The sequence below is a fragment of the Mauremys reevesii genome, linkage group 14 (assembly GCF_016161935.1).
Source record: "Mauremys reevesii isolate NIE-2019 linkage group 14, ASM1616193v1, whole genome shotgun sequence".
In the NCBI taxonomy this organism is placed as follows: Eukaryota; Metazoa; Chordata; order Testudines; family Geoemydidae; genus Mauremys; species Mauremys reevesii.
Window position 1 is genome coordinate 22,638,657 of NC_052636.1, and position 23,615 is coordinate 22,662,271.

A 23,615-nucleotide genomic window follows, 5' to 3' on the forward strand; every position below is an offset into this window, starting at 1 on the left:
TTTACTGGTTGGCTGAGAGTCACTGTGAGTCCCAGGCAGGGGGGTGCAGGACCAGACTCCCCCACACTCCGTGACAGAAGGGCCAGCCCAGCTTGAGGGTTAGAGGGCACAGCGGTTCCCAGAAGCTCCCCAGACTGCACCCCGGGGTGACAACCCATCACACCCTAGAGTACACAAGTCTCAGCAGGTTTGTCACATCCTTTCCCCTCCCATTCCACACCCTAGATAGTTCCTGCCTCCCACCCTCCTATACATTTACTGCTCCTCTCCCTCCAACCAGAACCCACCACCAGCTCCCTGAGAATCCCTTACCTGAGCCAGCTCCATTGCAGCCATTTCCTTCCCCCTGGGAGGAGGGGATGATTTGGGGCAAAATGTGGACGTTATTCTGTAGCCTGCCAGGGCGAGAAGGGCAATGTGAGAGAATTCAGACAGGGTTTCTGTCCTTTCCACATGTCGATTCCCCCCAGCATTGTTCCCTGGTAATGGACATTCTAGGTTCTGCCACACTGTGAAGCACAGAGTGACCTTATTCCAGTACACGCCTAGTCCCCTCCCACCAGGGTGTAACCCTCTGACACCCTCTGAAACCCTCCCAGTAACAGAGTCTCTGTGTTACACTTATCAAGTTTGCAGATGATAACAAGCTGGGAGGGGTTGCAAGTGCTTTGGAGGACAGAATTAAAATTCAAAATGATCTGGACAAACTGGAGAAATGGTCTGAAGTAAACAGGATGAAATTCAATAAGGACAAATGCAAAGTACTCCCCTTAGGAAGGAACAATCATTTGCACACATGCAAGACAGGTAATGACTGCCCAGGAAGGAGCACTGCAGAAACGGATCTGGGAGTCACAGTGGATCACAAGCTAAACATGAGTCAACAATGTTACACTGTTGCAAAAAAAGCAAGTATAATTCTAAGATGTATTAGCAGCAGTATTGTAAGCAAGACACGAGAAGTAATTCTTCCGCTCTACTCCGCACTGATTAGGCTTCAACTGGAATAGTGTGTCCAGTTCTGGGGGCCACATTTCAGGAAAAATTGGAGAAAGTCCAGAGAAGAGCAACAAAAATGATTAAAGGTCTAGAGAACATGACCTATGAAGGAAGAATGAAAAAATTGCATTCGTTTAGTCTGGAGAAGAGAAGACTGAGAGGGGACATGATCAGCTTTCAAGTACATAAAAGGTCATTTCAAGGAGGAAGGAGAAACATTGTTCTTCTTAACCTCTGCAGACAGGATAAAAAGCAATGGGCTTAAATTGCAGCAAGGAAGTTTTAGGTTGGACATTAGGAAAAACTCCCAAACTGTCAGGGTGGTTAAGCACTGGAATAAATTGCCTAGAGAGGTTGTGGAATCTCCATCATTGGGGATTCAGAAAGAAAAAGGTTGAGAACCCCTGGAGTAAGGGACCATCTGTCACAAAGGTGAGCTCACCTGCGTGGAAAGATATATGGGATCACCCAAGGGGACTGTCTGTGATTCCATGTTAATGCTGTTACAGTGCCTGAAGTGTTTACACTGGATACTTGGTTGGTGAAATCTCCATACAGACCTCGCACCCAATTTGGGGTTTGTTCCCTGCTTCTTACCAGTCTGCCCGAGGCTGGTGCTCGTGCTCTCGAGTCACTGAAGACAGCGTTACAGAGAGAGGGGCTGTGACTTCCCCACGGTCACGAAACAGGTCTGTGACAGAGCCAGGAACAGACCCTGTTAGCTCCAGAGCCCCGTCACCCGCAGCTTGGGAAGGCCCTCAGTGCACACTGTATTAGGCTGCAGGAAGAGGTGTGCAGGGACTGCAGCTGAGCTGCCCTGCCAAGACAGCCTGTGCATCCATAGACAAACCACCTCGCTGGGAGGTGTCCCCTGGGTCAGGAGAAGTCAGTGTCCAGCCCTATGGGGCTATGCTCCTGGCTCATACCTCCAGCACTCACTGCTGCCCCTCCCTTACCAGCTGCACTGTTCAGCCAGCCGCAGGCCTCTGTGAGGTCACTTCCCCCCGCCCCCACCTCAAACCTTCAAACAGGGACATGGTGCACCAGTGCCAATCAGAGTGCACTAGTGTAAATTCTGTCTGTACTAAGGGTTTGCACCAGTGCCTAAAACACCAGGGTGGCAGAGACCTTCAGAAACAGCAGTACGGTGGCACTAGAACTGGGCTCTATTTCTAGCTCGGTCACAGACAGCCTGGGTGACCTTGGACACGTCAATGTTTCTCCTCCCAACTTCAGTCTCTTTACCCAGCTGCCACTCACTGGGGTCTCCTCTCTCTCCAGAGCTGCTCACCACTACAGTCTGTGTGGGTGTCCCCAGAGCTAAGGCAGGTCAGCTCGGGAATAGTCTTACAAGGGGGCTGGGGAGTCTCTTTCCCTGGAAGTTTTTAAGAACAGGTAGGACAAAGCTCTGTCAGAGACAATCTACAGATACTTGGTCCTGCCTCGGCAGAGAGAGCTGGACTTGATGACATCTTGAGGTCCTATCTAGCCCTACATTTCTAGGATGCGATGCGATATATACATATAAAAACACAACATACAGAATAAAACCCACCACAACATAATGTCAGGCAATTCAGGGGGAAAAAAAACACAACCTACACTCCACAGCATAAAATGACAATACAAAGGAGAAGAAAGCAACACGATGTAAACGACGACATCCTAGGACAAAAGCACACAATGGAAAATAGCGCAAGTCAAACCAACACAGCACAGGCACCAAACAAGCTGAGGCAAAACAATTCACCATAAAACTGCTACACAGCATGGTGCGATCACAGTTCCAAATGGCACCATGCAAAACAGCTCAGCGTAGAACAGGACACAGCACAGAAGAGAATTATTTCAGTGTAGGCCTGGAAGGGATCTTGAGAGGGCGTCTAACTCCAGCCCCCTGTGCTGAGGCAGAACCAAGTATCCCTAGACATTCCCAGACTGGTGCATCTCTAATCTGGTCTTAAAAACCTCCAGTGAAGGAAATTCCACAGCCTCCCTTGGAAGTCAATTCAATGCAAACACTGACCAAAACAACGCTGCACACACACACGCTGGGCCTGGGGTTAAGGGGAGAGGCAAGAATTCAAACAATCTGGGTTCAGTTCCCAGTTTTGACCCAAATTCTCCATGCAAACTTGTTCGACACCGGCGGCTGGCCCGTGCCTGCTGACTTGGGCTCACACGGCTCAGGCTGTGGGGCTGTTTAATTGTGGTGTCCATGTTCCAGCTGGGGCTGCAGCCCAAGGTCTGGCACCCTCCCACCTCGCAGGGTCCTACAGCCTGGCTCCAGCCCGAGTCCAGACATCCACACTGCAATTAAACAGCCCCTTCGCCTGAGCCCGTGAGCCTGAGTCACCTGGCATGGGCCAGCGGGGGGTTTTAATGGCAGGGTAGAGATACCCTTGGTGTCTGTTCAGCACCTGTCACAATGGGGACCCTGATCTCGGTGTCTGTGCAGAGCCCTGCGCAACAGGGGCCTGACCTCAGTCAGGGACTCTGCAACTCCCAGCATTACAGGATCCCTGAGTTTGTTTGGAGTCCCTGCAGTATCTGGCAAAATGTGGGGCCAGGATCTCTGCCAGGGTCAGTGCAGTGCCCAGTACAGTGGTGGGGCGTGATCTGGGTCGGGGTCAGTGCAGGGCCAGGTCCAACAGGGACACAGATCTCAGTCGAGGTTTCTCAAGTACCCTGAACAATGGAGGCAGCTATTTGGGCCGCAGTCGTGCGCTGCCCGGCACAAGGGGGGCCGTGATCTTGGGCCAGGTCTGTTTTACCTGGCACAATGGGGGACCTGATGTCTGTGGGGTCTCTGCAGTGCCCAGCACAACAGGGGCACAGATCTCACTTGGGGTCTCCACAGCACCTGTCACAACAGTGGGATCTGACCTCTGCAGCACCTGGCAGAACAGGGCCCAGAACTCACTTGGGGTCTCTGCAGCTCCAGGAACAACAAGGTCCCTGAGTTTGTTTGCTGTCTCTGCAGCACCTGGCACAATGGGAGCCTGATTTCACTTGGTGTTGATGCAGGGCCTGGCACAACAGGGGCCCGGAGCTCAGTCAGGGTCACTGCAGCACCCGGCGCAACAAGGTCCCTGCTCTCTGTAGGGGTCTGTGCAGTTCCTGGCACAGCCAGTGCCCCAAAGTCGGTCAGGGTTTGTGCAGTGCCCAGCACACTGGGAGACCTGATCTCAGGCCCCAGGCCTGAGCCATGCCCAGTACGATAAGAGCCCTGATCTCAGTCACACACCTGGAGAGAAAAGTGGGAAGATTTTTGAGCATTTGATATCAGTATTTCAGAACGGAGGAGAAAATGGGGCATAAACTAAATATTTGGCAACATAATAGAGAAGCCCCAATATCTGGGGAGATTTTATGTCAACAGTTCAAGAGAAAAGATGGGAAATTTGTGGGTATTACACAGCGATATTGAATCAACAACAGAATGGGACGGATTCTTCTTGCCTCACATTCACATGGCCGGCAGGGAGCCCTGGGTGATGTGGCTTTCAGAGGGGACAGGAGTGGGGCTGGAGCCAGAAGGTCACTGGCTGTGGGGAGGGGCTGGCAGTGGGGTCTGGGAATGTGACTAGCAAGCGGGGGAGGGGGGGGGCTGCTGGGTTGGGCAGGGTGGGGGAGGGGAAGTAGCTGGGACTGGGAAACCGGGGGCTGGGCCGTCTCCATGGGGGACACTTGCTCCTCCCTCCCCTTCCTGGCCCTTCCCAGGCCCCGTTGCGAGCAGAGAGTGGCCCCCCAAGCGCAGCCCAGAGGTGTCCCTGTCTCAGGGCCCCCCCAGCCTCTGCCCATTCACCCTCTGCCCAGCTCAGGAATCACTCGGGGGAACCATTCCCTGGGACCCCAGGGCAGAGGCTGGCCGGGCCCGGGGGGCGCTGGGCTCCTGCGGGGGCAGCAGCTCCGAGCCCCCCGCAGGCGCTGCCCCCCCCCCACGGGAGCAGATCCCGGCGCTGCGAGATGCCGGGTCCCCCCCCCCGGGCCCTGGGGCCGAGGCCCCGCCCGGCCCTGCCCCGCCCCCGGGCCTCGCTCCGGGGCCTGGAGACTGCAGCTCCGCAGCAGGGCGGGCGGAGCCCGGGGCGGCCCCAGGGCGGCTCCAGCGGGGCAGGGCCCGGGCCGGGCACGGGGGGGTTAATGAAGGGCTCTCCCGCCGCAATCTGCGCATGCCCAGAGCTCCAACGGCACCAACCCTTCTCCGGCCCGGGAGAGGCTCCAACGACCCCGCGCGAGCCAGGCAGAGCCGCAGCGGCCCGCGCGCGTTTGCAGCTCGGCTTGGTCTCTCCACCCAACGTCACTTCCGGTCCAGGGAGAGTCAGGAACTACATCTCCCAGCCTGCCCCGGGGCTCTTCCGCTCTCTCCAGCCCAGGGAAGGGAGGTCCCCGGGGCCAGCCAGACCCTCCCCCCACCGCTCATCCTTTCCCCCGGCCCCGCCCCCTCTCCCAGCCGGCGCCACCCAGACCCCCCCCCCGCCTTTTCCCGGGGAGCGGCAGAGCTGGGGGGGCTTGTGACCCCCAGGTAATAACCGCCCCCCCCACAGCCCAACCCCCAGCCCTGACCCCACCACCGGCAGGAGCGTGTCCGCCCCACGTGTGTCCCCAGCCCTGCCCGCCCCGCGCTGCCCCCGGCCCCACCGCGCTGCCCCGCGGGCTGCAGGAGCCCCCGTGCTGCGCTTCCGGCCCCAGCCATGGCCCCGCTGCCACACAAAGGGCAAGGGCAGGGGCAGGGGCAGGGCCGGGGGGGGGCGGGAAGGGGCGGCTCCTCCCCAGGCCTGGCCCCGCCCCCCGGGCCCCACGCAGGGGGTGGGACACGTGGGGATCCGCATCAGCCCGGAGGGGGCAGGAGAGGGGCCGGGGCTCCCCAGGAGAAAAGCGGGGGCAGGGGCTGGTGTAGCAGCTCCCCCCCCCCCCAGCCCCTGCATTGGGTGTCAGCTGGATCCCAGCTGCTGTAGCCCGCCCTGGTGAGCGCTGCAGCCCGGGGGGGGCGGGGGTTGCGGGGCACAGAGAGGGTCTGAAGCGGCTGGGAGCGGAGGTGGGGGGGAGGATTGCAGGGCACAGGAAGGCATTAACCCCTCTGTGCCTGGCCGGGGGGGCTTCTCCGGCTGCAGTGGCACCAGCTCAGGTAGGGGTTATTGGAGGGGTTGCTGGTGGGTTCCTGCTGGAGGGGGAGGGGCAGGAAATACTGAAGAGGTGGCAACTTCTGGGGAGTTAGGTCTGGAGGGGGGCAGGGAATACCCTGGGTGAGACTAGGGAGGGGGACAGTGTGTGACAAACCTGCTGGGACTTGTTTAATGTGGGCCTAGATCCTCAGAACAAACACTTGGGTGTTGGGGGAGAAAATTCCCTAATTTCTGAAACAGGAAACAGACAAAGCAACTCCCTGGGCAGGGCTCCGAAAACTGACCAGATTTCCAGGGCTGAATCCTCAGCCTGCTAGTCAGAGTCTGGTATGACATGGAAAGGGGGCACCCAGCAGGGAGGTGTAGGGAAGATGTCCCAGCCCCTCACATCCAGCTGCTGGCAGTCGGGGGTGGGTGTTGGGTTCCCCACCATGGGGTTGTATCAGCCTCTGGTTAGTAGGTGTGTGATGGATCTGCTGGGAGAGACAAGGGGTCCCTGTTTGTTCTCTCACCGTGATGCCCCCTAGCTGCTCTCAGGACTGGGGGCACAAATTTTCTTAACTGAACCAAAAGTTCCTGCAGTTTTCAAAAGAGGAGAAAAGCAAAATCTGTGATTTCACACTCACAGTGTCTGATAAGTGGACAGAAAGTTATCACAGTGACAGGGCTGGTGACTGGGGAATGCCCGGCAGTGCTTGGAGCCAGGACTCTGACACGAGTTGATCAGAGAGAAGGATCATGGTTAGCAGAAGTTCCCACAGCCAGGGGCCCAACAGCTATTCCCTGGGACGCAGCCCCCAGAGTCCCCAGCCAGGGACCCCAGATACCCCTCAAAGCCCCACCGGCCAGGGAATCCCCACCAGACCATGACTGTCATGTTGGGAATCCCAAAGGGTTCCCCCCACCAAGAGCCCCCAGCAGCCAGAGACTTGCCTACTGAGAACTCAGTTCCTCACTGCCTGCCTAGGACCCGCCCCGCACACCACCACCAAGCAGGATCTGCCCTGCCATTTGTCTGGGACCCCCTCCTCCACCCAGCGGGACCCCCTGATGCTTTTCAGTGGGACCCCTCACTCTGCTTCCCTGGCATCCCCTGACCTAGTGCCAGGGATCCCCTCCCCCAGCTCTGCGCACTGGGCACGGCAGCGATGCCAGGAGCCAGCCGGGGAAGCCCAGACGGAGCTCCTGGCACAGCACCAGGCCCCCTCTAACCCCCTGTCCTGCCTCCCCAAGAGACGCCCACCCCGGCTGTTCTGCAGCCAACGGCCCCCAGCGATACCCACCTCCAGGACCCACAGCCTCAGGGCTGGACACATCACAACCACCCCCTGAAACCCCAAATCTCCAGAACCCACCAACCTCACTAGGGTACCCCTTGCAATCTCCCCCCACAGACACCTCCCCCCACCCCGCACAGCACTGTTACCTCACAGTGCCTGAGAAGTGGATAGAAAGTGACCACCGCCCCCTGCTGGCCAGTCACACAGGCAGAGGGAGCCCTGGGGGATGTCTCTTGAACAGGAGTATGGAAGATCTGGAGGGCAAGAAAGGTAAGAAAAGTCCATGGCCTGTCACTAGCAAATAATGACCACCATGGATCCACCCCAGAAGTGGCTGCATCTTAGCACAGGGGGAATCAACCCCTCACAGAGGCCATTTGCTGTGGGATTTGGGATACTTCTGGACCTACACTGCACTCAGAGTGACCTCCTCATCCCATGCCAGCTGGAGATAAAAAAAAAAAAGGGTCCAGCCAACTCTCCCGTTACCAGCTGGGAACCACTGATCCCTGAACAGGGGGAGGCCTCTGACTTTGATGTGTATTAAAGATGTGGCTGGTCTCTTTCATCCGTAAACATTTTAACACAGATAAAGGGGGGAAGAAATGGCTCTCAAAGGAGAGGGGAAAGATCAACACTGGCAAATTTAACCCCCTGCAACCTCCAGGATGGACAGTGATTCAGGGCAACAGGTTTCCTCCAAGAAAGGAGAAGTTGCTGAGATTGAGAAACATGGGGAACAGCCCCAAACATGAAAGGATTTTTAATTGATATTTGATAATAACGTAGAAGTGAAAGAGAAAGGGGGGAAATCTGAGAGATTTTGGCTCTATTTTTGCAAATAATAGAGAGGAAAGTGGAAAATCAAAGGGATTTTATATCAGTTTATATCTGATGTGCAGTAAAATGTCAGTGTTTCACATCAGTATTTGTTAAATGAATAGAGAGGAAATGGGCAACATTTGCAAACATTTTATATCTATGTTCAAGAAGCTGAGAAAAGGTGTAAATCTGAGATTTTCTTGTTATTTTATAATTAGAGAGAAAGGGGGGGAAATCTCAAGGCATGTTCAATTAGAAACAAACAACTAGAGAGAAGTGGGGCAAATGTTTAGGGTATTTTATATCAACCTTTGAGATTTGCAGAGAAAACGTGTCACGACCTGCAACTGGAGGTGGAAAATCAGACTCCTGGAGAGACCAGGGGGAAATGGGGGAGACGGGAGAGCGGCTCATTGGCGGGGAAAGGGGCGAATCTCCCCGGATTTTACAGCCCGGGTGAGACACTGAGCGAGAAAAGGGGCAGAACTGGAGAGAATTTGTATCGGGGGCGAGAGGCAAGTGGCACCAACAGGGACAGGATCCAATTACCACCCCTCCCCCCCACGTCCCACTGACCTTCCCCCCCCCAGCTCCAGCTTCTCCCCCGACACCCCTCCCCCAGGGACCCCGGCCCGCCCCCATCCCAGCGGGGGCGGATCCTGCTGCGGCTCCGCTGGGGCCGAGGCGGCCTGAGGCTTCTCCCGGGTTCCCGGGCAGAGTCACGTGCCCCCGGGGTCTCTCACTCACCGGGGCTGGGGCTGGCAAAGAGGCTCCAACGGCCCCGCGCGCGTGTGCAGCTCGGCTCGCTCTCCCCCCCCACCCTCACTTCCGGGCCAGGGAGAGTCAGGAACTACATCTCCCAGCCTGCCCCGGGGCCGCTTCCGCCCTCTCCAGACCAGGTAACGGAGGGTTTCAGCAGGTAAAATCGCGCATGCTCCGTGCGAGCCCCGCTGGGGGCGGGAGAACAAAGCTGTTGCCGCCGCCTCCGCGTGAGCCGGGCCCGGGCTGAGCCGCTGGGATGGGGGCGGGGCGGGGCCCGGCGGGGAGTGAGGGGGCTGTCGGGGGAGGGGGTTGAACTGTCTCTGGGCAGCCAGGAAGTTCCCGGGGGGCGGGGGGAGGGGGGTTAATTGGCTCCTGTCCCTGTTGGTGCCACTTGCCTCTCACCCCCGATACAAATTCTCTCCAGTTCTGCCCCTTTTCTCGCTCAGTGTCTCACCCGGGCTGTAAAATCCGGGGAGATTCGCCCCTTTCCCCGCCAATGAGCCGCTCTCCCGTCTCCCCCATTTCCCCCTGGTCTCTCCAGGAGTCTGATTTTCCACCTCCAGTTGCAGGTCGTGACACGTTTTCTCTGCAAATCTCAAAGATTCATATAAAATAACCTAAACGTTTGCCCCACTTCTCTCTAGTTGTTTGTTTCTAATTGAATATGCCCTGAGATTCCCCCCCCTCTAATTATAAAATACCAAGAAAATCTCAGATTTACACCTTTTCTCAGCTTCTTGAACATGGATATAAAATGTTTGCAAATGTTGCCCATTTCCTCTCTATTCATTTAATAAATACTGATGTGAAACACTGACATTTTACTGCACATCAGATATAAACTGATATAAAATCCCTTTGATTTTCCACTTTCCTCTCTATTATTTGCAAAAATAGAGCCAAAATCTCTCAGATTTCCCCCCTTTCTCTTTCACTTCTACGTTATTATCAAATATCAATTAAAATTCCTTTCATGTTTGGGGCTGTTCCCCATGTCTCTCAATCCCAGCAACTTCTCCTTTCTTAGAGGAAACCTGTTGCCCTGAATCGTTCTCCATCCTGGAGGTTGCAGGGGGTTAAATTTCCCAGTGTGGATCTTTCCCGTCTCCTTTGAGAACCATTTCTTCCCCCCTTTATCTGTGTTAAAATGTTTGCCGAAGAAAGAGACCAGCCACATCTTTAATACCCATCAAAGCTCGAGGCCTCCCCCTGTTTGGGGATCAGTGATCCCCAGCTGGTAACGGGAGAGTTCGCTGGACCCTTTTCTTTTCTCCAGCTGGCACGGGATGAGGAGGTCACTCTGAGTGCAGTGTGGGTCCAGAAGTATCCCAAACCCCATGACAAATGGCCTCTGTGAGGGGTTGATTCCCACAGTGCTAAGATGTAGCCACCTCTGGGGTGGATCCAGGGTGGCCATTATTTGCTAGTGACAGGCATGAACATTTCTTACCTATTTTGTCCCTCCAGGCCTTCCATACTCCTGTTCAAGAGACATCCCCCAGGGCTCCCTCTGCCTGTGTGACTGGCCAGCAGGGGGCGGTGGTCACTTTCTATCCACTTCTCAGGCACTGTGAGGTAACAGTGTTGCACTGGGGGAAGGGGTGTCTGTGTGGGGAGATTTCAGCTGGAGCTGAAGGGGGATTGTGGTAGTGGGAGTTGTTTAGGTGACTGGGCAGGTGGGACCCTAATCAAATTGGTGGGTTCTGGAGGTTTGGGGGGGTTGGTTCTGATGTGCCCAGCCCTGAGGCTTTGGGTCCTGGAGGTGGGTGTCGCTGTTGGCTGCAGAACAGCCGGGGTGGGCATCTCTTGAGGGTGGGGCAGGGGGTTAGAGGGAGCCTGGTGCTGTGCCAGGGGCTCTGTCTGGGCTTCCCCCGCAGACTCCTGGGATCGCTGCCGTGCACAGTGGGGGGGGGGGGGAGCGGAGCTCTGGCACTAGCTCAGGGGATGCCAGGCAAGCAAAGTGAAGGGTCCCACTGAAAAGCATCAGGGCAGAGGAGGGGGTCCCAGACAAACGACATGGCAGATCCTGCTGGAAATCAGGGGGGTGTCCTAGGCAGGCAGTGAGGGACTGAGTTCCTGGCGGGGTGTCCCTGGCTGCTGGGGGCACTTGGTGGGGGGAACCCTTTGGGGAACCCCATGGTCTGGTGGGGCTTCCCTGGCCAGTGGGGCTTTGAGGGGTATCTGGGGTCCCTGTCCAGGGATTCTGGGAGCTGCGTCCCAGGGAATATCTGGTGGGACCCTGGCTAGGGGGTATCTGTTGCCCCTGGCTGTGGGGTCTGGGCTCTGGGTACTGGGGAGTGTCTGGGGGCTGCTACTAACCATGATCCTTCTCTCTGATCAACTTGTGTCAGAGTCCTGGCTCCAAGCACTGCCTGGCATTCCCCAGTCACATGCCCTGTCACTGTGATAACTTTCTATCCACTTATCAGTCACCGTTAGTGTGAAATCACAGATTTTGCTTTTCTCCTCTTTTGAAAACTGCAGGAACTTTCAGTTCCATTTGGAAATTTGTGCACCCCCCCGTCCTTGTCCTAGATCTGGGGTATGAGGGAGGTGGGAAGGGGGTCAGCACTGCCACACAATGGTCCCTTCCCCAGCATTCTGGACTCATTCTTTCTGAACTCTGGTTTCATTGAGACCAATGTTAATTCAGAGTCACTGTATGGAAAGACAAGGAGTGACTCCAGATGGACAGTGGGGCAAATGAGATCAGCAATTCTTCCTGTGAGGAGGGGCTCTCATTAGCTGCTCTCCCCAGAGAGCTAAAGGAGGGAAGCTGCTCAAACGCTCTGTCCCTCTCTGCTCAGGATACTGGGGTTCAGCTTCCTGGGTCAGACGCTGCAGCCTCCATAGTGATCTGGGAGACCAGGCTTAGCAGCTGCTGCTCCCCCAGCGGGGTTCTGTGCTGGGAAGTGACCTGAATTAAAGCTGCTTCTCTGCCCGGCCCAGGGGATGACTTTCTCTAGCTGGTCCTAGCCCCCTAGGGCAGCCCTGGGCCCTGTTAATACTAAATTCTGAGCCAGAGTCTCCAGGTAACGGAAAGAAACGAAGGGAAAATGCTGGGGTCTGGCCTTAAAATGACTCCACACAAACAGACCCCCCTCGTTTCTCATCCAATTAACAATTGCAGGAGCAAATCCAGCCATGGGGGAGCAAACTACCCAGGAATGGGACTTTCCTACCAGACGGGCAGGGAGAGGGGAAAAGGAGATAGAAGGAGAAAGAGAGACTGAAAGGGGCCGTGGGAGAGAAGAGTTTGGAGAGAGATTTCCAGATCTCTAATCTGCCCAGACAGATGTATTACTGCACCGTGGATAGAGTCACTTTCCTGTGGAAAAGATGAGAATCAGACAGAGGAAAATCCAGTTCCTGACTCCATATCCCTCCTGCTGGGGTGTGGCTGCCATGGGGTCAGTGTCTGAGGGGATCCCCCACAGTGACTCCTTTGGTTCTGCTTTTTTCTAGCCTTGTGTTCAGAGACTTTGTTACGGGGTGAGGGGAGGGAGACATTAAAAATGTCTCTGTGGGCTTAGCCTGGCAGGAGAGGCCAGGTCTACACTGTACAAAGAGATGAAGCCTTTCTCAGCATGGCAGACTCTAGGGTGCCTGTCTGCAGGGAAAGGGCCTGGGGGAATCATGCTCTGAAATGAATTAAAGCCTGTTCTGAAACCTTCACAACTGCCCTTCTCGCCCTGCCAGGCTGCGGAATAATGTCCATGTTTCGCTCCAATTCATCCCATCCTCTCGTTGGACAGGGGAGAGAAATGGCTGCAGAGGAGCCAGTTCAGGTAGGTATTATCAGGGGGTTGCTGGTGGGTTCCTCCATGGGGGGAGAGGGACAGCAAATACGTGGGAGATGGGAAGGTTTGCACAGGCTGGTTTGGAGGTTGCAGTCTGGTTTGCAGGAAATGCACAGGGTGGAGAAAGGGAGGAGGACAGGGGTGTGCTAACCCTGCTGGGAGTTATTTAATATGTGGCCTAGATTCTAGGAACAGACCCAGGAGGTTCGGCAGTGGAAATGCTCTAGTTTGTGGAGCAGAAAATAACCCAGCTGCATGGGGCTGGGAAAACTGACCAGACTCATAGTGCTGGAGCCCGACCTGACTAACCAGCGGCTGCTGTGAGATATGAAGGGGGCACCCACCAGTGAGGCTTAGGGGAGCTTCCCCTCCCTTCACATCCAGCTCTTCAGAATGGAGAGGTTGTTGGGCTTCCTACCAGGGAGCTGTCCCTGGACCCAGCTAGGGGCTCCATCTCCTGAATCAGTCAGTGGCTAGTAGGTATGTGATGGCTCTGCTGGGAGACAGGAGGGGCTCTCGCTTCATCCCCTCCCCCTGGTGTTTCCTGGATGCTCTGAGCAGGGTGGGGGTGGGACTCTGACTGCAGTCCACCCAGAGTTTCTGTTTGGCTCCTGTCCTCCATGTATAGGGGGGCTGTGAGTGGGGGAGCAGGTATTGAGTGTTGGACTCTCGCTCTTTCAGGGGCCGGTGACCTTCGAGGAGGTGGCTGTGTATTTCACCAGGGAAGAGGGGGCTCTGCTGGACCCCACTCAGAGAGCCCTCTACAGGGATGTCATGCAGGAGAACTATGAGAATGTGACCTCGCTGGGTAAGGGTTACTCTCCCCTCTGTTCTTGGAAGGGGAAAAGAAGGGACATGGTTCACGGCAGCCCCCCAATGCCACCTCTACTCTGCCCTGTTTCAGCATCACCCCAATATGCCAGTGACACACACGCTACCAGGGACCCTCCCCTGCTGCAGAACACTTTGGGAACAGAGCACAGGAGCCGTATCGCACAGTGTCAAATATCTCCTGTTTCCTCAAGTAAAACTGAGGGTTAGGAGCGGCTGATGAGGAGGATGAAAGGCCCAGGGAAGGAGAGCTGTCAATGGGAGCAGAGGGAAACCTTCCCATAGTTGGGACCGTCCTCCCAGATGGTGTTGGGGTAACCTCTTGTACTGAGGTTACCCCAGGCATTAAGAAAAGGCAGCCGTTAGTAATAGGAGATTTGATCATTAGAAACAAGGATAGCTGGGTTTGTGATGACTGGGAGAAATGTATGGTGACTTGCCTGCTTGGTACAAAGGTTGCTGATTTCTCAAGGCATCTAGATAGATTTATGTGTAGTGCTGAGGAGGAGCCGGTGGTCGTGGTACATGTAGGCACCAATGACATATGGAACGGTAGGTGAGATGTCCTGGAGGCCAAATTGAGTCTGCGAGGAAAGAGGCTGAAATCTGGGACCTCTATGGTGGCATTCTCAGAAAAGCTTCCAGTTCCACGCACAGGGCCAGGTAGGCAGGCAGAGCTTCAGAGTCTCAGTGGGTGGATGAGATGATGGTGTAGAGAGGAGGCATTTAGATTGATTGATTAGGAACTGGGGAAACTTTGGGGATGGGGGAACCTATACAGGAAGGATGAGCTCCACCTAAACCAATGTGGAACCAGACTGCTGGCACTTAACATTAAAAAAGTTGCGGAGAAGTTTTTAAACTAAGAGATGGGGGAAAGCCAATGGCTGCAGAGGAGCTCCTGGATCGGACAGAGACTTGTCTTAGAGGAGAGACTAGTGATAGAGTTTCTAGTTCTAGTCCAGCAGAGAGGCTGGAAGAGGATAAAGTAGGGGCCAGATCAGACGAGAAGCATTCACACACACAAGAATCTGACTCATCAGAAAAGGGCAGACAAATAAACAGTGACAAGTTTTTCAAGTGCTTGTACACAAATGCTAGAAGTCTAAATAATAGGATGGGTGAATTAGAGTGCCTCGTGTTAAAGGAGAATATTGACATAATAGGCATCACAGAAACTTGGTGGAGTGAGGACAATCAATGGGACACAATCATTTCAGGGTACAAAATATATCGGAAGGACAGAGCAGGTCATAAGAACGGCCATACCGGGTCAGACCAAAGGTCCATCCAGCCCAGTATCTCTCTACCGATAGTGGCCAATGCCAGGTTTCCCAGAGGGAGTGAACCTAACAGGCAATGATCAAGTGATCTCTCTCCTACCATCCATCTCCATCCTCTGACAAACAGAGGCTAGGGACACCATTCTTTACCCATCCTGGCTAATAGCCATTTATGGACTTAGCCACCATCAATTTATCCAGTTCCCTTTTAAACATTGTTATAGTCCTAGCCTTCACAACCTCCTCAGGTAAGGAGTTCCACAAGTTGACTGTGCGCTGTGTGAAGAAGAACTTTCTTTTATTTGTTTTAAACCTGCTGCCTATTAATTTCATATGGTGACCCCTAGTTCTTGTATTATGGGAATAAGTAAATAACTTTTCCTTATCCACTTTCTCAACATGACTCATGATTTTATATACCTCTATCATATCCCCCCTTAGTCTTCTCTTTTCCAAGCTGAAGAGACCTAGTCTCTTTAAACTTTCCTCATATGGGACCCTCTCTAAACCCCTAATCATTTTAGTTGCCCTTTTCTGAACCTTTTCTAGTGCTAGAATATCTTTTTTGAGGTGAGACCACCACATCTGTAAACAGTATTCGAGACGTGGGTGTACCATGGATTTATATAAGGGCAATAATATATTCTCAGTCTTATTCTCTATCTCCTTTTTAATGATTCCTAACATCCTGTTTGCTTTTTTGACCACCTCTGTACACTGCGTGGACATCTTCAGAGAACTATCCACGATGACTCCAAGATCTTTTTTCCTGACTCGTTGTAGCTAAATTAGCCCCCATCATATTGTATGTATAGTTGGTTATTTTTTCCAAGGCTCTTACATAAATTATATTATTATGGGATAAGAGGGAAGATATTTTCATGGATTGAGAACTGGTTAAAAGACAAGGAACAAAGGGTAGGAATAAATGGTAAATTTTCAGAATGGAGAGGAGTGGTGTTCCCCAAGGGTCAGTCCTATGACCAATCGTATTCAACATATTCATAAATGATCTGGAGAAAGGGGTAGACTGTGAGGTGGCAAAGTTTGCAGATGATACTTGTGACGATGCAGTTCTGGTGGGACCCAACTGAGAGTGACAAATCGCTTAAAACAGGGCAGTTACAGCCCAAGGCTGGGATTTTTCCACCTCTAAGGCAAACCAAACCAAACGAGCCAGACAAAGAGGGCTTTGGTTTCACCCCACTGGTTAACCACAAGTCACACAAGCAATTTCCTTAGACACTCCAGTCTTCCAGTATCACCACCCGTGCACTCATCCTGGGGATGAATGGTTATGAAAACCAACACCCCAATAAAAGACAAAGGTTCTCTCGATCCCAAAGAATCAAGCCCCAGACCCAGGTCAATATACACATCAGATCTTACCCACAAATCATGCTGTTGCCAATCCTTTAGAATCTGAAATCTAAAGGTTTATTCATAAAAGGAAAAAGATAGAGATGAGAGCTAGAATTGGTTAAATGGAATCAATTACATGCAGTAATGGCAAAGTTCTTAGTTCAGGCTTGTAGCAGTGATGGAGTAAACTGCAGGTTCAAATCAAGACTCTGGAGTACATCCTCCTCTGGGATGGGTCAGTCAGTCCTTTGTTGAGAGCTTCAGTTTGTAGCAAAGTTCCTCCAGAGGTAAAAAGCAGGATTGAAAACAAGATGGAGATGAGGCATCAGCCTTTTATAGGCTTTTCCAGGTGTAAGAACACTTCTTTGTTCTTACTGTGGAAAATGACAGCAAAATGGAGTCTGGAGTCACATGGGCAAGTCCCTGCATACTTTGCTGAGTTACAAGGCGTATCTACCTTCTCTCAATGGGTCAGTTGAATAGCTGATGGACCTTAATGGGCCATCAAGCAGGCTAAGCAGAGCTAACACCAAGTTGTCTGGGATGTCTCCCAGAAGCACAGCATAAGTTTGAAATACACAGAGGATAGAGCCAATACTCATAACTTCAACTACAAAATGATACATACATATAGACCCCATAATTATAACCAGCAACCCATAACCTGGTCTTAGACACCTTAGATGACCCCCTGTACATAAGATTTGGTGCCACTACAGGACCTTGGTTGCAACCATGTTCTATATGGTCCCAGATTATATCAATAACGTCACAATACTAAACTGCTCAAGATAGTTCAGACCAAAGCAAACTGTGAAGAACTTAAAAAAGATCTCACAAAACTAAGTGACTGGGCAACAAAATGGCAAATGTGTATAAATGTCAAGTGATGCAGATTGGAAAAAATAACCCCAACTATACATACAATGTGATGGGGGCAAAATTAGGCTAATCAGGAAAAAGATCTTTTTGTCATTGTGGATAGTTCTCTGAAGACATCCAGCAGTGTGCAGCGGAAGTCAAAAAAGCAAACAGGATGTTAGGAATTATTTAGAAAGGGATAGACAGTAATACAGAGAATATCTTATTGCCCTTGTATAAATCAATGGAAATAACTAATTTAGACCCCATCATTTTATATGTATATTTAGGATTATGTTTGCCAATGGGCTGCAATATGTGTTATCCTGACATCTAGCACTGCTGAGATCCTGCATTCAATAATATCCCTGCCCTTCCTGTTCCCGTTCTCCACTGAGCCCCACGCTTATGTTTCCAGCTTCCCCAGGACTCTGTCTCTGGACCCATCTGTCAGCAAGAAGCAGTGCCAGGGAGACTTCGATTTCTGGGACGTGGATTTACTTTCTGTGTGTTTTAGGAGACTCTTCGAAATTGAGTGTCTGTGACATTAAGCACAGTACAATCTGGACTGTTAACAGCTGTGTCCCCTCAGTTCCCCAAGCTGGGGTGCCTTTTACACTGCTCTACTGTGAGAGCAGCCACCCCATGGCAGTTCACACGCAGTCTCCAGCGTGTAACTCGCTCCCAGCTACACAGTATTGAGTGCTGCTAGTCAGTGACTCACAAATTACAGTACCCCACAGGAGAACCTCAGAAAATTCTCTGCTCCCAGACTTCCCCCAGAAATGTGCATCTTGCACTGTCCAGCACACTCCTGAACAATGGGAGCTCATATGAAATCTGTTGTTTCATCAGTGGAAAATGACATGCACCAGCCTTGTTATTCCAAATGGAGTTTCCAACACACTTTAATCTAAACACACTGGTTAGATAAAAAAAGGAAACAAAATTATTTACTGAAAAAACAAAAGATTTGAAGTGACTACAAGTAATGAGGCATAAAAGTCAGAATTGTTTATGAAAGAAATGCAAAGATAAAACACAAACTAATGTTTAACTTAACAAGCTAAAAGGGATTTAAAACAAATGTTTCTCTCACCATCTGCTGAGACAGGCTGCTTTTCCTTTCAGCCAGGACTCCCCCTAACCTGCCCCTGCCGCCCACATTCAGTTCTTCAGGAGTTGTCATGAACAGAGGGAAAAGGGGGAGAGAGAGAGAGTCTCATGCATTTTCCTCACCTCTTTTTATAATTCAGTCCTTTGTACTAGAAACCACTTCAGTTCTCAGCTGAGTCATGGTGACAGGCTGTCATAGATACGAGCTTCAAGTGTCCCTGTGATGGAATGTAAATGTCTTCTTCACACCTTCCGCCTGGTGGAGAATGGCTATTTGACCAGCTGTTTGCCTTGCTGTCTCTGAGAAACTTAAGGTTAGGGCTGCAGCTTTTTCAGTAATATCATACTGTAAAATCTCATCACTTTCCATACAATGTTGCTACACAGTTTAACAGGAGGATATTCAGTAGATTATGTCTTTTCAAATGGTACCTAACAAGCCCTACAGTGATAAATGAAGGGGAGGGGATGGATCCCCCTTTTATAATCACCCAGCCAGCCAGTTGGCTGTAAAATCCCTGTTGGTGCAAGTTCTCTGCTTGCTCTACCTCTAAAGGGTTAACAAGCCAACAGGGTTTAAAAAAAAAAAGTATTGGGCACCTGACCAAAAGAGCCAATGGAAAGGCTAGAACTTTGTTAAATGTCTGTGTGTTCCCAACATATATATGGGTATTATATATTAATATTAATTATATTATATTATTTACATTAAACCTTCCTACTCCAACTCCCACACTGTCTGACTGAAGCAGGGGGTTTTTAATCACCTGACTGACTGCTGGTGCTCTAATTGGCCTCAGGTGCTCCAGTTAATCTGTAGCAAACCTTCCTCCCCTTGCAGAGAATAAGGCTCCCTGCTAACACTCTCCTGCTGCCCTCTGGCCATGCTGTATCACAATACCAATATGATGAAATTGCAATGAATCGTGCTATATATGCCATGTAAGGAGTCAGTGAAAATGTTATGAGTTTCCAAGTATGATAATCTTGTTTCTATCTTTGTATTGTGAGTTACAGATATGTAGGGTATATCTGTATTCCAGACTTGTGCAGTGTTTCTGAGTGACACCCCCAGACATATTGGCATCAGCGCTGCCCAGCCTGTTCGATGGCCCAGCCAGGGTCATCAGCCATACAATGAACCCATGGAAAGGATTAAGGGGATACACCTATTGAGTCAGCAAGACATGCGGGGTTATGCCTGTTGTGGCAAATTGCCGGCACTATTATGATGGGTCTCGTGCTTTCTCTTCTTGGGGGGGGGGCGGTTCAGGGCACCATTTCTTGCCCCTGAATTGGAATATTAACTGCCCCACTAGTGTCCTTGAGGAGGGGAGTGGAGAGGGAGGGACCTGGGCCCGCCCTCTACTCCAGGTCCCAGCCCAGGGGCCCTGAGGATAGTGGTGAACCACTTGAACTGATGGTTCCTTCCCCTGGGCTACTTCCCGCTCCTACCCTTCAGTTTGTGGGGGCTTCCTGCCCTCCCTCTGTACAAGCCAGGTGCCCCTTACCTGGGGTCTTGGACTTCTTAGCCCACTGCAGCACTTCTCCAAACTTTCCTCTGCTTCCCTTCAAACTGTTCTCTGCTCCAACACCAATCCCCTCTCCTCCAACTCCTTCCCTGTCTGATTGGAGCAAGGGTCTTTATCAGGTGACTGACTGCTGGGGCTCTAATTGGCTTCAGGTGCTCTAGTTAATCTATAGCAAACTTTCTTCCCTCTGCAGGGAATAAGGCTCCCTGCTAACCCTCTCCTGCTGCCCTCTGGCCATGCTGTATTGCACTGTGTACTGAGAACTCCAAGGCTTTTCCATGCCATGTGCTGTGAAGCTTGTGTTTGGGACACAGGAATTAGAAGCCACTTGGCAAAAGGAATATAAAGGGCAGCTGCATCATCTCCATTTTGTCTTCAATCCCCCTTCCTACCTCTGGAGCAACTTCTCTACAAACTGAAGGCTTGAACAAAGGACTGAATAATGTGGATGTGTACCAGAGAGCCTTTCAAGCCAGAAACTCACCAATACTGCTAAGAACCAGATGTATAGATTTCTGAATGTGTCTGACTGCTTTCCCATTTAACAACTCCCTTTTTCTTTTTCTTTTATAATAAACCTTTAGTTTAGATGCTTTCTTGCTTATAAACCTTTAGTTTAGATGCCAATGACTGGCTGGCATCGTAGTATTTTGAGTAAGATCCAAACCTATACTGACCGGGTAATGTGACTGACTCTGGGGTCAGAAGAACACTTTGTTTATGTGAGCAGAGTTTTTAAATAACCTCTCACTGTGCTGGACCTCGGTGCTGATTAGGAGCCAGAGAACTGGGATGCAATAAAGGGGGCCGTGTGATTTCTTTTTCAAGTTTCTCGATAACCAGTGTGGGGGATCAGAAGCACAGTTGGTGACTGGTCGGTGAGTTTAACTTCCGTGTTAACCACCAGTTTGGGGAGCCTCTGCTCTCCCTTTTTCAGCCTGCCCTGGTCTTGGCATTTTCAGTGAGGACTAGCCCAGGCACACCGGGTCACACTAAGTATTAAAGTTAAATTAATAGAATGTTTTTTTATGACAAAGTTTTATGAAATCAACGGAACTCCTTTGTTTTCTTTCATCTGAGCAGGGTTTCCATTTTCCAAACCTGATGTGATCTCCCAGCTGGAACAAGGGGAAGAGCCGTGGGTCTCAGACCTGCAGGGTTCAGAGGGAAAACATACCCTGAGATCTTCCTGCAGAGGTGAGGAAACATTAAACCAACTCTGAGTGTGAAAGTGCCTGAAGGAAACATCTGGGATGCCCTACCAAGCCCTTGAGAGGTCTCTCAGTTCATTATTGTTGCCAGCAGGGGTAATATTCTCAGGGTAATTATAGCTCATGGCTTCCCGTAGATTCTAGCAGACACCAGGCAGTAGCTTCCTCCCTTCCCCCTGAGAATTTGGATGGCATTTGAAAGCCAAATTGATCCTCCTCTCTCCTGTTTTGGGAAGAGTATGGGGGAGTTCAGTTTGTGATTTTTATTTGACCTCCCTCCAGCACTTAGGTTGTTTTAGCTTTTCACTTTTCATCCCTGTTTGATGTTTCTGTCTTTTTCACCGCAGGTGATGCAATGGCATGTGAGAAAGAGGAGCAGAATTCTCAGCAGAAAAATGTTCAGCAAGTGGATAAACACAGAGCATTATTGCAAAGATCAAAAAGCAATGTGTCCAGGAGTCATGAGGAGGAAAAATCCTGTGAGATTCAGCACAGACCAGAGAGAGAACAAGGAAACCAGCCGGGGGTGAAAATGGGTAAACGTATTTCCTCTGAGGGAACTCAGAAGGACCTCAAGGAAACCACAACAAAGCAGGAAATCATCATTGGAAAGAGAAAAAATACATGCACAGAGTGTGGAAAAAACTTATGTGACTACTCAGCCCTTCTTAATCATCAGAGAATCCACACAGGGGACAGGCCCCATGAATGCTGTGAGTGTGGGAAAACCTTCACTAGCAGCTCACACCTTTTTAGACATCAGAGAATCCACACGGGGGACAGGCCCTACGAATGCCGTGAGTGTGGGAAAACCTTCAATCGCAGATCAGCCCTTTCTGTTCATCAGAGAATCCACACAGGGGACAGGCCCTACGAATGCCGTGAGTGTGGGAAAACCTTCACTAGCAGCTCACACCTTTTTAGACATCAGAGAATCCACACGGGGGACAGGCCCTACGAATGCAGTGAGTGTGGGAAAAGCTTCACTAGCAGCTCACGCCTTTCTGTTCATCAGAGAATCCACACAGGGTACAGGCCCTACGAATGCCTTGAGTGTGGGAAAAGCTTCACTCAAAGATCAAACCTTTCTGAACATCAGAGAATCCACACGGGGGAAAGGCCCTACGAATGCCGTGAGTGTGGGAAAAGCTTCACTCAAAGATCAAACCTTTCTGAACATCAGAGAATCCACACGGGGGACAGGCCCTACGAATGCCATGAGTGTGGGAAAACCTTCAATCGTAGATCAGCCCTTTCTGTTCATCAGAGAATCCACACAGGGGACCGGCCCTACAAATGCAGTGAGTGTGGGAAAACCTTCACTCAAACATCAACCCTTTCTATTCATCAGAGGAGCCACACAGGGGACAGGCCCTACGAATGCTGTGAGTGTGGGAAAAACTTCACTACCAGCTCACACCTTTCTAGACATCAGAGAATCCACACCGGGGAACAGGCCCTACGAATGCCGTGAGTGTGGGAAAAACCTTCTCTTGGCACTCAGCTCATATTAGCCATCAGAGAATCTGCAAGGGCAGTGAACACCATAAAACCCTCTAGGGCTATCAATTTTTTTTCTTTCATACTTTTCCTGATTCCCACATAATAACTTTTTTAATCTGTTTGAACTGTTTGCAGCACTGTTATCCCTCAGCTTGGCCAGATGAGTGGCCCATTTATGCCTTTTGTAGTTTGCCTTCTTTTGAGGTGGGCCCATTTGTCCTTTCTATCAACTCAATTATCCCACAAGTAACTGGAGTGTGCCCTTCTTATGAGGAACCAGAGAGCATCACATTTATACCTTTCCTCCTATTGCAAAGTGATTGTTAGAGTCGCCAGTGATACAGATTGAATCCTTGCCAGTTGTTCTCACGTTGCTCTGGGTTGTGCTAAAGAGCAGTTACATTGGGAATTTTTCATGTTATAGTTAAATAAAGAGGAGCAGGGGAAAAAAGTGTCATTTCAGCCTCTGTGACACTGGAAGGAGATGGGGTGGTTCAGAGATTCCCTCCTTCCCCATCACTCCAGAACTGTTACATTTTGGCTTCTCTGTGCAGAGTTTATTTTCATCACATTCTATCCCTCCACTTCTCAAAATGTCATATGAGGAAGAGTTCTCAGCTGTCCGTGCTTGGCGATGATGCTTTGATTTCTTTCCTGCTATATCAGAGTCGCTATGACTGGAGATGAAAGTGTCAAAGACCTGGAAGGGGAATTTAAATGGATCCCAAACATAGTGTGATTATTTGGCGTTTAAATTCCAGGTTTCATCTATTGGTAAAGCCACTTCCTGCAAGAGGACTATTTTGTCCCCCGTTATGGGATGCTGGGATGCTTACAATTTTGTAAATAATATAACTGACTATTGAGAGAGTGCTGAGTGAAGCTGCTTTGAATGGATCAGAGGAGAATGTGATGGGAGAATCTCTTGTCCTGATTCTAACTAATCAGATGTAACCTGCTCTGGAATTTCTCTTGATACTTTCATTGCCATGTATTCTGTCTCTCTGTGATGTGGGTTTCTCTCTTTCCTGAAGGCTGTTTGCTCACCCAATTGGATATTAGTTCAGTTCAATAGGACGTAGCTCAGATTTCTTGGAGAATTGAAGACAAATGACCATTTCCTAAAA

At 51.1% G+C, this 23,615-nt stretch overlaps 1 pseudogene; it reads left to right on the plus strand.

The window, feature by feature from the left end:
• Positions 1-23,615, plus strand: part of LOC120381687 — a 377,258-nt pseudogene that overhangs the window by 294,522 nt on the left and 59,121 nt on the right.